This window comes from Hyperoodon ampullatus (assembly GCF_949752795.1).
Source record: "Hyperoodon ampullatus genome assembly, chromosome: 4".
In the NCBI taxonomy this organism is placed as follows: domain Eukaryota; kingdom Metazoa; phylum Chordata; class Mammalia; order Artiodactyla; family Ziphiidae; genus Hyperoodon; species Hyperoodon ampullatus.
The window spans coordinates 76,843,276-76,858,929 of NC_136917.1; positions in this window are offsets into that span (position 1 = coordinate 76,843,276).

Sequence of the window (15,654 nt, forward strand, 5' to 3'; positions counted from 1 at the left end):
AGTATTTGCTCAAAAAGGACAAAGAAATGGTAAATCATCAAACACTGATCACCACGTCAAAGGAATAGATATTTCTTTTACTAGGGGAAGACACAAAAAAGATTATTAGGTATTTGTAGTTATAAATAACAGATGAAGTTTTCCCTTTTATGCATAAAAACCTGGCAATGTCATGATTATATACTCAAAATGTATTACACGTCTAAGAATTAAAATGTGAAGGATATAATCTCAGGATATATTGTTTTCTGAAAATGCTAATCTTAATTGCCATGAAATTTGCATTTCGTAACATTTGAAGTCTGAATATGAGCATACTTGATATGAATCCAATATCACTCACAATTTTTCTTTGTTTTGTTACTCTCATCCTTGATATAAAAACAACACAGAAGGCAGGAGAGGGGGAAGATGGCGGAAGAGTAAGACGCGGAGATCGCCTTCCTCCCCACGGATACACCAGAAATACATCTACACGTGGAACAACGCCTACAGAACACCTACTGAACGCTGGCAGAAGACCTCAGACCTCCCAAAAGGCAAGAAACTCCCCCACGTACCTGGGTAGGGCAAAAGAAAAAGAATAAACAGAGAAAAAAGGATAGGGACGGGACCTGCACCAGCGGGAGGGAGCTGTGAAGGAGGAAAGGTTTCCACACACTAGGAAGCCCCTTCGCGGGCCAAGACTGTGGGTGGCGGGGGGCGGGGGGGAAGCTTCGGAGCCGCGGAGGAGAGCGCAGCAACAGGGGTTGCTGTGTAGCGGAGGGCAAAGCGGAGAGATTCCCGCACAGAGGATCGGGGCTGACCAGCACTCACCAGCCCGAGAGGCCTGTCTGCTCACCCGCCAGGGTGGGTGGGGGCTGGGAGCTGAGGCTCAGGCTTCGGTTGGATAGCAGGGAGAGGACTGGGGTTGGCGGCGTGAACACAGCCTGCAGGGGGTTAGTACACCACGGCTAGCCAGGAGGGAGTCCGGGAAAAAGTCTGGACCTGCCGGAGAGGCAAGAGACATTTTCTTCGCTCTTTGTTTCCTGGTGCGCGAGGAGAGGGGATTAAGAGCGCTGCTTAAAGGAGCTCCAGAGAAAGGGGCAAGCCGCGCCGAACAGCGCGGACCACAGAGACGGGAGTGGGACGCTGGGGCAGCTGCTGCCGCGGCCAAGAAGCCTGTGTGCGAGCACAGGTCACTCTCCACACCTCCCTTCCTTCCGGGAAGCTTGTGCAGCCTGGCTTGAGTATAAATTGTTATGTTCAAACAATACACCACCTGATTTCACATGAGATATAGAGCCAATTTGACCTGCCAAACTTCCTTCCAAAAGTGAAAGGTAGGGTAAGTGTTTTATGGGTCAGAGTCTTCTAGATATGGACTCTGCAAAAAGAGTCAGCAATTAAGGTATGTCTCCCATCATTTGGGATCCATACAGAGCAAATAAAGCCACAGCAGAAGGTACAGAGGAAACACCAGGTAGATGTGGGCTGCTTTCCACCTGTACCCACTTAAGACATGCTGCTGTGTACCTACAGTTTCATAAAGGGTGACTTGAACTATTTTCTTCTTTTTACCCAAACTTTTAGTGCATTCAGTCCTCCTCATGCTCCATACACACCACATCCACATCAGTTAAGACACTTTTAACAAGTAAAAAAAAAAACAAAACCCCATCAGCTTAAAAATAAAAATGTATTCTTTACGTGTAGCTCATTCACTTTGTTATAAAGCAGAAACTAACAAAACAAAATAAAGCAATTATACTCCAATAAAGATGTTAAAAAAATATATATCCATTGACAGAAAAAAAAAGTATTCTTTCAAATGATACAAAACTCAGAGGTAAGACAGTCCAGAGTTGGTTAATTGAGTAGCTCATTGGCATCAGGCACCCAGGTTCATTCCCTCTCTGCTATACTCAGGTGTTCCTCGATGAACACAGTTTCCTCAACTCCAGGAAGAAAGAGAGAAGAACAAAAGAACAGAGAACGTCTCTTCCAATGTATCCTCTTTTACCAGGAAAGGAAGAAAACTCACACACACACACACACACACACACACACACACACACACACACACACACTCTTCCCATACATCTCATTAATGTGAAAACTAAGTCATATGCTCATTTCAACCAAAACAGGAAAAAGAATAGGAAAACATGATTGCTAAGGCTGGACAAGATCTACCTCACAGGGCTAAGGATAGGATCATACACACATGCTTCCCTCATACCATCAACATCCATATATTCCACTGATTAGAATACTTTCAATTGCAAGTAGCAGATATGTATCAGTTAGCTATCGTGTGCTACAAAACATATAAGCACAAAATCTCAGTGGCATAAACAAAAATCATGTATTTCTCAGAGAGCTGCAGGTTAACATATTTGGTTCTATTAATCTCAGCTGGACCCACTCACACATCTGTGTTCCTTTTGATAGGCAGCTAATCCAGGCTGGGCTTGGCTAGGTGGTGCTGCTTCAAAGTTCAGCTGGACTTTGCTCCTCACTGCAGGTTGGGCTGAGGTCTATCCAATATGCATTGATTCTGAGGCACAGGCTAAAGGAGCACAAGGTACCCAAAGAAGCTTTCTCATGTCAGTAGCAGAAGCCCAAGAAGGCAGGTAGAAATGTGATACCTGCTAAGGTCTAACTCAGAACTGACACAGTATCAAAGTCAAGACATGAGGAAATGCACACCATTTTTATGGAGAGGACTGCAAAGTCACATGGCAAGGAGCTTGAATATAAAGAGAGGTTAAGGACCAAGGTTGGTACTTCTATCTACCACAGATACTAAATCTGGCTCTATTTACCAAAAATAAAATTATTAGAAACATACTGAGGACTCACACAATTGATGGAAACTTAATGATCAGGCTCATAAAATAAACATCTCTAAAATCCAAGGAGCTGGAAGCACAACAATCATTTTTAGCAGTAACAATCTGCCAGGATACTGCCACCACTGGACACTCTATGTCACTGCCACTCCGGTGAACCCAGCTGTCCTTTCTTGTATTTACTAATTTAAGGTTTTAAATACCTGGCAGGAGCATCCAGTCAGCTGAGTACAGGTCATGCCCAAGCAGAATCATCAAGATAAGGACCCAACCTTTTGCATTTCCATATTGGGAAGTGGACAATGCCTCCACCAAGACTACTCATAATTAGAGATTCTCTCAAGATATGACGGGACTTAGAAGTCAGAGAGAAAAAGACACAGTGTTAAGTGGCTTCACTAAACTGGAAAATGATAGGGATTCTGTGAATGGATAAAAGATATTCCATTAGAACATCAAAGCATCCCTTTCATGCCCAACAACAGGAGGGTGAATCTTTAGATCATTCATGATAAATCATCTGAGGTCTAGCTAGCATTTACTAGTAATACATATTCAAACAACAGTTTCTTTCAGATCAAAGAGGAGAGAGATCTCTTAGCCTTGCAAAACTCGAATTGCTTTGTGCCCCTGAATATACTTAAGGAAATTAAATATGTTCTCAATTTTATACTCAGCATTTAAATAATCTAATATACATGCTGATATTTGGTCACTTCATGTTCAAACATGCTGAGGAAAAACTGTTGAGCCTTGCCATTTGCAGCAACACGGATGGACCTAGAGAATATTATGCTTATGGAAATAAGTCAGACATAAAAAGACAAATACTAAATGAAATCTAAAAAATAATGTAAATGAATGTGTATACAAAACAGAAGCAGACTTGCAGATACAGAAAACAAAATTGTGGTTGCCAAAGAGAAGAGGGAAAGGGGAAGGGTCAAATTAGGGGTTTGGGATTAACACATACAAACTACTATATATAAAACAGATAGGACTTCCCTGGCAGCCCAGTGGTTAAGACTCCATGCTTCCACCCCAGGGGGCATGGGTTCAATCCCTGGTTGGGGAACTAGGATCCCACATGCCGTGTGGCATGGCCAAAAAACAAAAAAAAAAAGTAAAATAAAATAAAATAGATAAGCCACAAGAATTTACTGTGTAGCACAGGGAACTATACCCATTATCTTATAATAATCTATAATGGAATATAATCTGTAAAAATACTGAATCACTATGCCATACACCTAAAACTAACCCAATACTGTAAATCAACTATACTTCAAAAAAAAAAACAAAAAACAAAAAAACCATTGCACCTTGACATGTCCTAACTCAAAAGGCTTTTTTATGCTGAGAGCTCTACACTGGGATAGGTGTTTAATTCTACTCATAGCTTTAGGAGATCTTTAAATTCAAATTACTATTATTATGCTTAAATAATGTAATTGCACTCAAGGGACATAGACTGCAGTATCAGATTAGGTCATGAGATTATTACAGCCATGACAAATACACTAAAGAGAGCTGGTTTAATAAATGGCAAGTTTTATTATATGTTTGTAGTAGATCAGGTCTATATCACAAAAACAGCCATTTGGTTAGTGAAGAGAAGTGGAGAGGGAGCAGAAAGGAATATTAGAAAAGAGACTGAAGGGAAAGGAGGAGAGTCAGGAAAGGAAGGAGGGAGGGGAAAACGGAGAGAACAGGAGTGGGGGGTCAGGCACCTATCACCTCTCATTGCTCTCCACACACAGTGGTCCTCTGGGTTATTGGTGCGTTGTCGTAGTAAGATGGCACAGGATCTGGGCAAGGAAGGTGATGCCTGTTCTCTTTGGCAATTTTCTCCTTAAGCAACTGGGGACACTGCCAACAGGTGAAACATTATGGCTCTCAGTTAACCACACCAACCACAACCACATTGGTAGCCCAGGCTCTTGCGATCCCGAGCCTACTCTTTATCTTCCTTTTTCTGAAAATAGGCAGAACAAGGATATCCTCATCACAAGGTGTCCACTCAAAGGAAAAGGAGTGGAAAGGAATGCAAAGGTAGGGCAATATTCTTAAGATTCTGACTTCTCATCTAAACAACTTTCTGGCCAGCTGTGGTTTTGTTCCCATCACTGCCCTTCTAGAACTCAGACTGTCCCCACTTAATCTCCTTGGCCTTTTAGTTACTCCTGACCATATTCAGAGGAGCCCCACTTCCTCTCTCTGTAGACTACCAGACTGAGTGCCTAGGAAAGAAAACAGAACCACTATTTTCTACACTGAAATTGATAATAGACCCAGGAATCTTAATACATATAATGAAGAAGCTTTCCCAACAATGCCCTGAAAGGTCTCATCATATAGGAAGGAGAATGAATGAAGTAAATTAATTCCATTTAGTTGTATGAGCTGATCAACATGGCACAGCTTGGAGAGTTCATCAGTAAAATAAATGGCTTTCTAATTTAGGATATTCTTAAGCTTCTCCATTAAATGTAAGTATTTCTGCATGTATACATTTAAATAGGCTATCTAGTTCTAATTAGATCTAAAACGAAAGTGGAGAAAATAGCTGAAATGTTCACAATTTATGCTCAATAAACTACAGTAATTAAATTATCAGAATAGGTTCTTGCATAGAAGAAAACTTTATGTTAAAAATGATAGGGCTTCCCTGGTGGCGCAGTGGTTGAGAGTCCGCCTGCAGATGCAGGGGACACGGGTTCGTGCCCCGGTCCGGGAGGATCCCACATGCCGCGGAGCGGCTAGGCCCGTGAGCCATGGCCGCTGAGCCTGTGCGTCCGGAGCCTGCGCTCCGCAAGGGGAGAGGCCACAACTGTGAGAGGCCCGCGTAACGCAAAAAAAAAAAAAAAAAAAAAAAAAAAAAAAAGATATACCCTTTCTCGGACTTCCCTGGTGGCACAGTGGTTAAGAATCCGCCTGCTGATGCAGGGGACATGGGTTGAAGCCCTGGTCCAGGAAAATCCCACTTGCCATGGAGCAACTAAGCCTGTGAGCCACAACTACTGAGCCTGCGCTCTAGAGCCCGTGCTCCACAACAAGAGAGGCCACCACAAAGAGAAGCTTGTGCACTGCAACAAAGAGTAGCCCTCGCTCGCCACAACTGGAAAAAGCCCACGCATAGCAACAAAGACTTAATGCAGCCAAAAATAAATAAATAAATTTATTATTTTTTTAAATGATATACCCTTTCTTTATATAAAGAGATCCTAAGACTCCCAATAACTAGTTAGAGGGTCATTCTTTCTCTATTCCTGACTGAAAGTGGGCAGACAGTATTTGAAATCATTTTACTTTCTAGCCTTGACAACTCAGTGACAAATGATGCCTTTCAATACCAATGACGGATTTTAGTTCTCAATTGCACTAGTGCTAAAAAGTCCTGATTTCAAAAGAAAAAGAGACCTTCCTATTTTAAATTCCAGAAAACCATTGAATAAGTATAAAATTCTTACTTTCTTGCTTTTTGGTACTTATAGCCTCCAAAAGAATTTTTGTCATCATGTTATTCCTTAATTTATTCCAATAAATGTTCTTACAAGACTCAGATTTACTCAATTATTTGCATGCTTTACCTCTACTATTCAAATTCCTGCCAAAATCCAAATTAATTCTATTGAGCATTATTTCCTGTAGTCAAACAATAAAAGAATATTGTCTAAATGCTAATCTGCTGTTTATTCATTTTCCTCATACAGCTTCAGTCCCCCAGAGTTTGACATTTCAATAAATCCTTAAAAGGGATTATAATGCTGCTTGCTATATTTTGTTTTCTCCAAGAAAATAAATTAAGAAACTTTCCCACCTTTAACCTCTTAAAAAATTATAAAGAAGCCTATCTTTCTTCCTCTAGAAAACAGGCTTTGAATGTGGAATTAATTCCAAGCATCTGGAATAAAGACACAGTCCCTGGGTAACAGAAGATGATTTCAATGGATTCTAGTGAAAGCTTTCCTGTAATTTGTTTCCTTCAAAACAATCTGATCACCCTCATTCTCATAGGATGCTAAAGCAGAGAATCCCATATGTGCTTATGCAATATTCAAAAGATCCCTGGATTTTTTTTTCTGCAGCTCTAACTACAGCCCTTGGGTGTGCCTGTCATTGGAGGCAATCTGTGCATAGTGGATGGAAAATGCAGTCCATGATGTGGTTCTTAACAGCACAAATTAAAAACAGCTTAACATTTTAGTCACGACTGGGGGGAAATTTAATATGCAGGCGTTAATTAATGTGAAAACAACTAACTGAATTGAGAGCTATGCATAGCTGACTTGCTCATATGGAGTAGGTTATGTCGAAGATCCCAAATCAATCTTATTCTCTTCATGCACTCATTACTTCCAAATACTCACATTGAGCGGGTAGAGCCTGAGCGTTGTGCATGGCCTACGATTGCCTGTTTTTTAAAGCTGATACCATCAAGTAGTTCATGCCCACCACACAGGTCAGATTTACTTCACAGCTGCCCCAAATCATAAGGGCATCACTGCTTCTGGCACTCAGGTGTTCACAGTGCATGGCCAGTCTTACCAAGGAAATAAACCCCTGCAGCCAAGGTGTTTCTACAGTTTTTAAATCTGTATTGGTCCATGCAACTGATGAGTGCCAAGAAACTTAGGATTTGTAAAAAGAATGAAACTTCCTCCTAGAAAACAGCTATTGGCTCAAAAAAAAAGTTTCACTGCAATCAAATGCTGCACTTCAAAGCCAATATAAACCACCCTTTCTAGGACCATGTCAGTCAGTTCAGGTGTTTAAAATCCAGAAAAATATTCAAAGTAGAAATCAGTTTACACCTCCAACTTCCTGCTGGAGTGCCCACAGGCTAAGTGCCCACTGGACAGTTGAGTGTTTTGCCACCACTTTCAATTCAATTTGTGTCAGGCCACATCCTAGGGGCAATGAGGTGAGGAAGCCAGGAGACAGCAGGAAACAAGTGTAGTTAGGGAAGAAGAGAATAGCACATGGAGATTTACAACCATATGTCAAGTTGGATAGGAATGAGAGTACAAAGACTGGCCACAGACTAGGGAAGGCTGAGAACATACAGTGATCACTTGAGGGGTGTTTTAAGGGACAGGATGAGTGTGGAGTGCATCACTTCTATCAAACTTTTTCATGGTCCCACCCAACTCAGAAATATAGTCTAGCCATGGGCCCAGGATGGGAAATAAGTGGATTAGGAAATTGGGTTTCATGAATACATGACAGTCTTTGACACATCAGTCTAGAATTTAAATAGTTTTAAGTCTATGAATCCACCAAGCCTTCACTCAAATCCAGCTCTTTTATGAAAATTTTCAATTCCACCTCAGTCAGATAAAGATCTGGCCAGCTTCTGAATACAAACACTGATCTCTCATTTGACAAATAACTCCCTCTTGTGGTATCTCTTTACTTTTATCCTATTGTTTTCTAATTATCATCTTGTTTTTAACATTCTAAGAATAGAAGTTTTGTTTTTCCAAATAGATAATGAGTCACTTATAGGCAGGGAGTATGCCGTATTTCTAGTTCAGACACATATAAACACACAGGCAAATACTTACACACTGCCTCTGCCCCTTACGCATATTAGGTATATTACAGGAACGTGGTGAATGAGAACATAAGAATCAGAATGTGTAAAACTAACTCATCAATGCTAAACACTTTTGAGTTTACAACACAAGGTGCAGTGTTTGGGGAACTAGAGATCCAAAAGATGTCAACCAGCGTCTACCTCCTCAACAGACTTTGTAAAGAATGAATATATGCATAAAATCATTCTTTAAATAGCAAATAGGAAGTTCTACATAAAATGGTGGCTTGACTCCATGGATTTATTTCTTGAAACAACTTTAGCATAACATAAAAGAATAAAAAACATTATAAACTTTAAAGGACAAAGGAAATGGGAAAAAAGGCAATGACAAACAAGATATTTTTATTAAAACTTAAGAGGATGGAAAACAGATTGGGAAGTGGTAAATGACTTGAAGCATAAAGAAAGCTGAAACTTGCAGAGAATGATAATGACGAGAAGTAGATTGAGACTCTCTTTAGAACCCTGGAAAGCTCTCAAGAATTGGACGCACCAGGTACCTTGGGAGGCAGAGAAAAGGGTGGGACTACATAAGGATTCATTTGATACTACATACCTCCTCTACCCTGCACCAAGTGAGTTTCCCTCCCCATCCCCTCAAGAAAAGAGAAAATGTACTCTTTAGAGAAACTGAGTCCAGGAAGACTTGGGACTCAGGCACACCCAGGCTTAACAGAGAACAAGGTGTGTGTTGAAAACAAGGAATTAAGAAAATGCCTATTAAATAAAAAGATTATTCTGACACTTGTGGAAGACTTTTTTCAGGGAGACTATTACAATGGGGTTTGTAGTGGGGGACAGAGACTGGGTCAACTCTGAATAGAGCAAGAAAAAGTGGAAATATATAGCCAAAGAGCAGGTTGGAAATCAGTGGATGGAAAATTACTAAGAGGAAAACATCAGGAGTAAGGAGAGATTCTGCATAACCAATTTGACAGGATTATTGCTGAAGGCAGGCCAGGGTGATAAGATATCTAGAGTGCAGGATAAGGAATTTGGTGAGATGCCAAAGCTAAGAGATGAAAAACTTGATCAGATATCAAGAGTGCAGGATTTTCTCTTTGGTGGGGCTAATAGTGGACTCCAGGAGGGCTCGTACCAAGGAGTACTTCCCAGAGCTTCTACTGCCAGTGTCCTTGTCCCCACATTGAGCCACAGCCGCCCCCCGCCTCTGCAGGAGACCCTCCAACACTAGCAGCATTAAACAAGAAGAACTACAATCCTGCAGCCTGTGGAACGAAAAGCACATTCACAGAAAGATAGACAAAATGAAAAGGCAGGGGACTATGTAACAGATGAAGGAAAAAGATAAGACCCCAGAAAAACAACTAAATGAAGTGGAGATTGGCAACCTTGCAGAAAAATAATTTAGAATAATGATAGTGAACATGATCCAGTACCTCGGAAAAAGAATGGAGGCAAAGACAGAGAAGATGAAAGAAATATTTAACAAATATCTAGAAGAATTAAAGAACAAACACCTAGAAGAATTAAAGAACAAACAAACAGAGATGAACAATACAATAACTGAAATGAAAAATACACTAGAAGGAGTCAATAGCAGAATAACTGAGGTAGAAGAACAGATAAGTGAACTGGAAGACAGAATGGTAGAATTCACTGCCACAGCACAGAATAAAGAAAAACGAATGAAAAGAAATGAAGACAGCCTAAGAGACCTCTGGGACAACACTAAATGCAACAACATTCACATTATAGGGGTCCCAGAAGAAGAGAGAGAGAAAGGACCCGAGAAAATATCTGAAGAGATTATAGTCCAAAACTTCCCTAACATGGGAAAGGAAATAGCCACCCAAGTCCAGGAAGTGCAGAGTCCCAGGCAGAATAAACCCAAGGAGAAACACACCAAGACAAATAGTAATCAAATTGACAAAAATTAAAGACAAAAAAAATTATTAAAAACAACAAGGGAAAAAAACCACAAATAACATACAAGGGAATCCCCATAAGGTTAACAGCTGATTTCTCAGCAGAAACTCTACAAGCCAGAAACAAGTGGAATGATATATTTAAAGTGATGAAAAGGAAGAACCTACAACCAAGATTACTCTACCCAGCAAGGATCTCATTCAGATTCGACGGAAAATCAAAAGCTTTACAGAAAAGCAAAAGCTAAGAGAATTCAGCACCACCAAACGAGCTCTACAACAAATGCTAAAGGAACTTCTCTAAGTGGGAAACACAAGAGAAGAAAAGGGCCTACAAAAACAAACCCGAAACAATTTAGAAAATGGTCATAGGAACATACATATTGATAATTACCTTCAACGTGAATGGATTAAATGCTCCAACCAAAAGACACAGCCTTGCTGAATGGATACAAAAACAAGACCCATATATATGCTGTCTATAAGAGACCCACTTCAGACCTAGGGACACATACAGACTGAAAGTGAGGGGATGAAAAAAGATGTTCCATGCAAATGCAAATCAAAAGAAAGCTGGAGTAGCAATACTCATATCAGATAAAATAGATTTTAAAATAAAGAATGTTACAAGAGACAAGGAAGGACACTACTTAATGATCAAGGGATCAATCCAAGAAGAAGATGTAACAATTATAAATATATATGCACCCAACATAGGAGCACCTCAATACGTAAGGCAACTGCTAACAGCTGTAAAAGAGGAAATCGACAGTAACACGGTAATATTGGGGACTTTAACACCTCACTAACACTAATGGACAGATCATCCAAACAGAAAATTAATATGGAAACACAAGCTGTAAATGACACAGTAGACCAGATACATTTATTTGATATTTATAGGACATTCCATCCAAAAACAGCAGATTACACTTTCATCTCAAGTGTGCATGGAACATTCTCCAGGATAGATCACAGCTTGGGTGAGAAATGAAGCCTCAGTAAATTTAAGAAAATTGAAATCATATCAAGCATCCTTTCTGACCACAACGCTATGAGATTAGAAATCAATTACAGGGAAAAAAACGTAAAAAACACAAACACGTGGAGGCTAAATAGTACATTACTAAATAACCAAGAGATCACTGAAGAAATCAAAGAGGAAATCAAAAAATACCTAGAGACAAATGAAAATGAAAACACAACGATCAAAACCAATGGGATGCAGCAAAAGCAATTCTAAGAGGGAAGTTTATAGCAATACAAGTCTACCTCAAGAAACAACAAACATCTCAAATAAACAATCTAACCTTATACCTAAAGGACCTAGAGAAAGAAGAACAAACAAAACACAAAGTTAGTAGAAGGAGAGAAATCATAAAGATCACAGCAGAAATAAATGAAATAGAAACAAAGAAAACAATAGCAAATATCAATAAAACTAAAAGCTGGTTCTTGGAGAAGATAAACAAAACTGGTAAACCTTTAGCCAGACTCATCAAGAAAAAGAGGGAGAGGACTCAAATCAGTTAAGATTAGAAATGAAAAAAGAAAAGTTACAATGGACACTGCAGAAATACAAAGCATCATAAGAAACTACTACAAGCACCTCTATGCCAATAAAATGGACAACCTGGAAGAAATGGGCAACTTCTTAGAAAGGTATAACCTTCCAAGACTGAACCAGGAAGAAATAGAAACTATGAACAGACCAATCACAAGTAATGAAATTGAAACTGTGATTAAAAATCTTCCAGCAAACAAAAGTCCAGGACCAGATGGCTTCACAGGTAAATTCTATCAAACATTTAGAGAAGAGCTAACACCCATCCTTCTCAAACTCTTCCAAAAAATTGCAGAGTAAGGAACACTCCCAAACTCATTCTACAAGTTCACCATCACCCTGCTACCAAAACCAGACAAAGATACTACAAAAAAAGAAAATTACAGACCAATATCACTGATGAATATAGATGCAAAAATCCTCAACAAAATACTACTAAACAGAATCCAACAACACATTAAAAGGATCATATACCATGATCAAGTGGGATTTATCCCAGGGATGCAAGGATTCTTCAATATATGTAAATCAAACAATGTGATACACCATATTAATAAACTGAAGAATAAATCCACAAGATCATCTCAACAGATGCAGAAAAAGCTTTTGACAAAATACAACACTGATTTATGATAAAAACTCCCCAGAAAGTAGGCATAGAGGAAACCTACCTCAACATAATAAAGGCCATATATGACAAACCCACAGCAAACATCATTCTCAATGGTGAAAAACTGAAAGCATTTCCTCTAAGATCAAGAATAAGGTAAGGATGTCCACTCTTGCCACTATTATTCAACATAGTTTTGGAAGTCCTAGCCACAGCAACCAGAGAAAAAAAAGAAATAAAAGGAATACAAATTGGAAAAGAAGTAAAACTGTCACTGTTTGCAGATGGAATGATACTACACATAGATAATCCTAAAGATGCCACCAGAAAACTACTAGATCTAATCAATGAATTTGGTAAAGGTGCACGATACGAAATTAATGCACAGAAATCTCTTGCATTCCTATACACTAACAACAAAAGACCAGAAAGAGAAATTAAGGAAACAATTTCATTCGCCGCTGCAACAAAAAGAATAAAATACCTAGGAATAAACCTACCTAAGGAGGTAAAAGACCTGTACTCAGAAAACTATAAGACACTGATGAAAATAATTAAAGATGATACAAACAGATGGAGAGATATACCATGTTCGTGGATTGGAAGAAACAACATTTTGAAAATGACTATACTACTCAAAGCAATCTACAGACTCAAGGCAATTCCTATCAAATTACCAATGGCATTTTTTACGAAACTAGAACAAAAAATCTCAAAGTTTGTATGGAGACACAAAACACCCTGCATAGCCAAAGCAATCTTGAGGGAAAAAAACGGAGCTGGAGGAATCAGACTTCCTGACTTCAGACTATACTACAAAGCTACAGTAATCAAGACAATATGGTTCTGGCACAAAAACAGAAATATAGATCAATGGGGCTTCCCTGGTGGTGCAGTCGTTGAGAATCCGCCTGCTAATGCAGGGGACACGGGTTCGAGCCCTGGTCTGGGAGGATCCCACATGCTGCGGAGCAACTAGGCCCGTGAGCTACAACTACTGAGCCTGTGCATCTGGAGCCTGTGCTCCGCAACAAGAGAGGCCAACGCACCACGATGAAGAGTGGCCCCCGCTTGCCACAACTAGAGAAAGCCCTCACACAGACACAAAGACCCAACACAGCACAAATTAATTAATTAATTAATAAACTCCTACCCCCCAACATCTTCTTTTTTTTTTTTTTTTTTTTTTTTTTTGCGGTACGCAGGCCTCTCACTGTTGTGGCCCCTCCCGTTGCAGAGCACAGGCTCCGGACGCGCAGGCTCAGCGGCCATGGCTCACGGGCCCAGCCACTCCGCAGCATGTGGGATCTTCCCAGACCAGGGCATGAACCCATGTCCCCTGCGTTGGCAGGCGGACTCCCAACCACTGTGCCACCAGGGAAGCCCCAACATCTTCTTTAAAAAAAAAAAAAAGAAAAGAAATATAGATCAAAAGCCCAGAGATAAACCCATGCACCTATGGTCAACTAATCTATGATGAAGGAGGCAAGGATATACAATGGAGAAAAGACAGTATCTCAATAAGTGCTGCTGGGAAAACTGGACAGCTACATGTAAAAGAATGAAATTAGAACACTCTCTACACATTAGAACACCATACACAAAAGTAAACTCAAAATGGATTAAAGACCTTAATGTAAGATACTATAAAACTCTTAGAGGAAAACACGGGAAGAATACTCTTTGACATTAATCACAGCAAGATCTTTTTTGACCCACCTCCTAGAGTAATGGAAATAAAAACAAAAATAAACAAATTGGACCTAATGAAACTTAAAAGCTTTTGCACAGCAAAGGAAACTATAAACAAGACAAAAAGACAACCCTCCGAATGGGAGAAAATATTTGCAAGTGAATCAATGGACAAAGGATTAATCTCCAAAATATATAAACAGCTCCTGGAGCTCAGTATTAAGAAAACAAACAACCCAATGAAAAAAATGGGTAGAAAACTTAAATAGACATTTCTCCAAAGAACACATACAAATGGCCAAGAGCCACATGAAAAGCTGCTCAACAACACTAATTATTAGAGATTTGCAAATCAAAACTACAATGAGGTATCACCTCACACCAGTTAGAATGGGCATCACCAGAAAATCTACAAACAACAAATGCTGGAGAGGGTGTGGAGAAAAGGGAACCCTCCTGCACTGTTGGTGGGAACGTAAGTGGATACAGCCACTACCGAGAACAGTATGGAGGTTCCTTAAAAATCTAAAAACAGAATTACCATATGACCCAGTAATCCCACTACTGGGCATATACCCAGAGAAAACCATAACTCAAAAAGACACATGCACCCCATTGTTCATTGCAGCACTATTTACAATAGCCAGATCCTGGAAGCAACCTAAATGCCCATCGACAGACGAATGGATAAAGAAGATGTGGTACATTTATACAATGGAATATTACTCAGCCATAAAAAGGAACAATACTGGGTCATTTGTAGAGACGTGGATGGACCTAGAGACTGTCATACAGAGTGAAGTAAGTCAGAAAGAAAAAAACAAATAGCGTATATTAGGGCATATATGTGGAATCTAGAAAAACAGTATAGATGAACTGGTTTTCAAGGCAAAAATAGAGACACAGATGTAGGGAACAAACGTATGGACACCAAGGGGGGAAAATGGGGGGGGGCCTGTGATGAATTGGGAGATTGGGATTGACATATATATACTAATATGTATAAAATGGATGACTAATAAGAACCTGCTGTATAAAAAAACAATAAATAAAAATGACAAAAAAAAAGTGCAGGATTTTCACTAAGCTGAACCAGCAGCAATATTTCTAAAATTCGATCAATGGCAGGGCCCAAGAGTGAGGCCTAGTAAAAAAGAAGACTCAGAGGAGCCTGACTGAAGTTTGGTCTTTGTCACTATGAATGGTGAGGGAGGGAGTGGGGCACAGGCAAAATGCCAAGAATTGGGCACAAAAATGGCATTATATTTCTCAGCAGCATGGCTAAAAGCTGGAAAATAATGGAATAATATCTCTAAAACTCTGAGAGCAATTGTTTTTCAATCTAGAATTGTATATCCAAGTAGCTTGATTCAAGTGTGAAAGTCTCCTGAAAACATTTTTTTTTTTTTTTTGCGGTACGCGGGCCTCTCACTGTTGTGGCCTCTCCCGTTGCGGAGCACAGG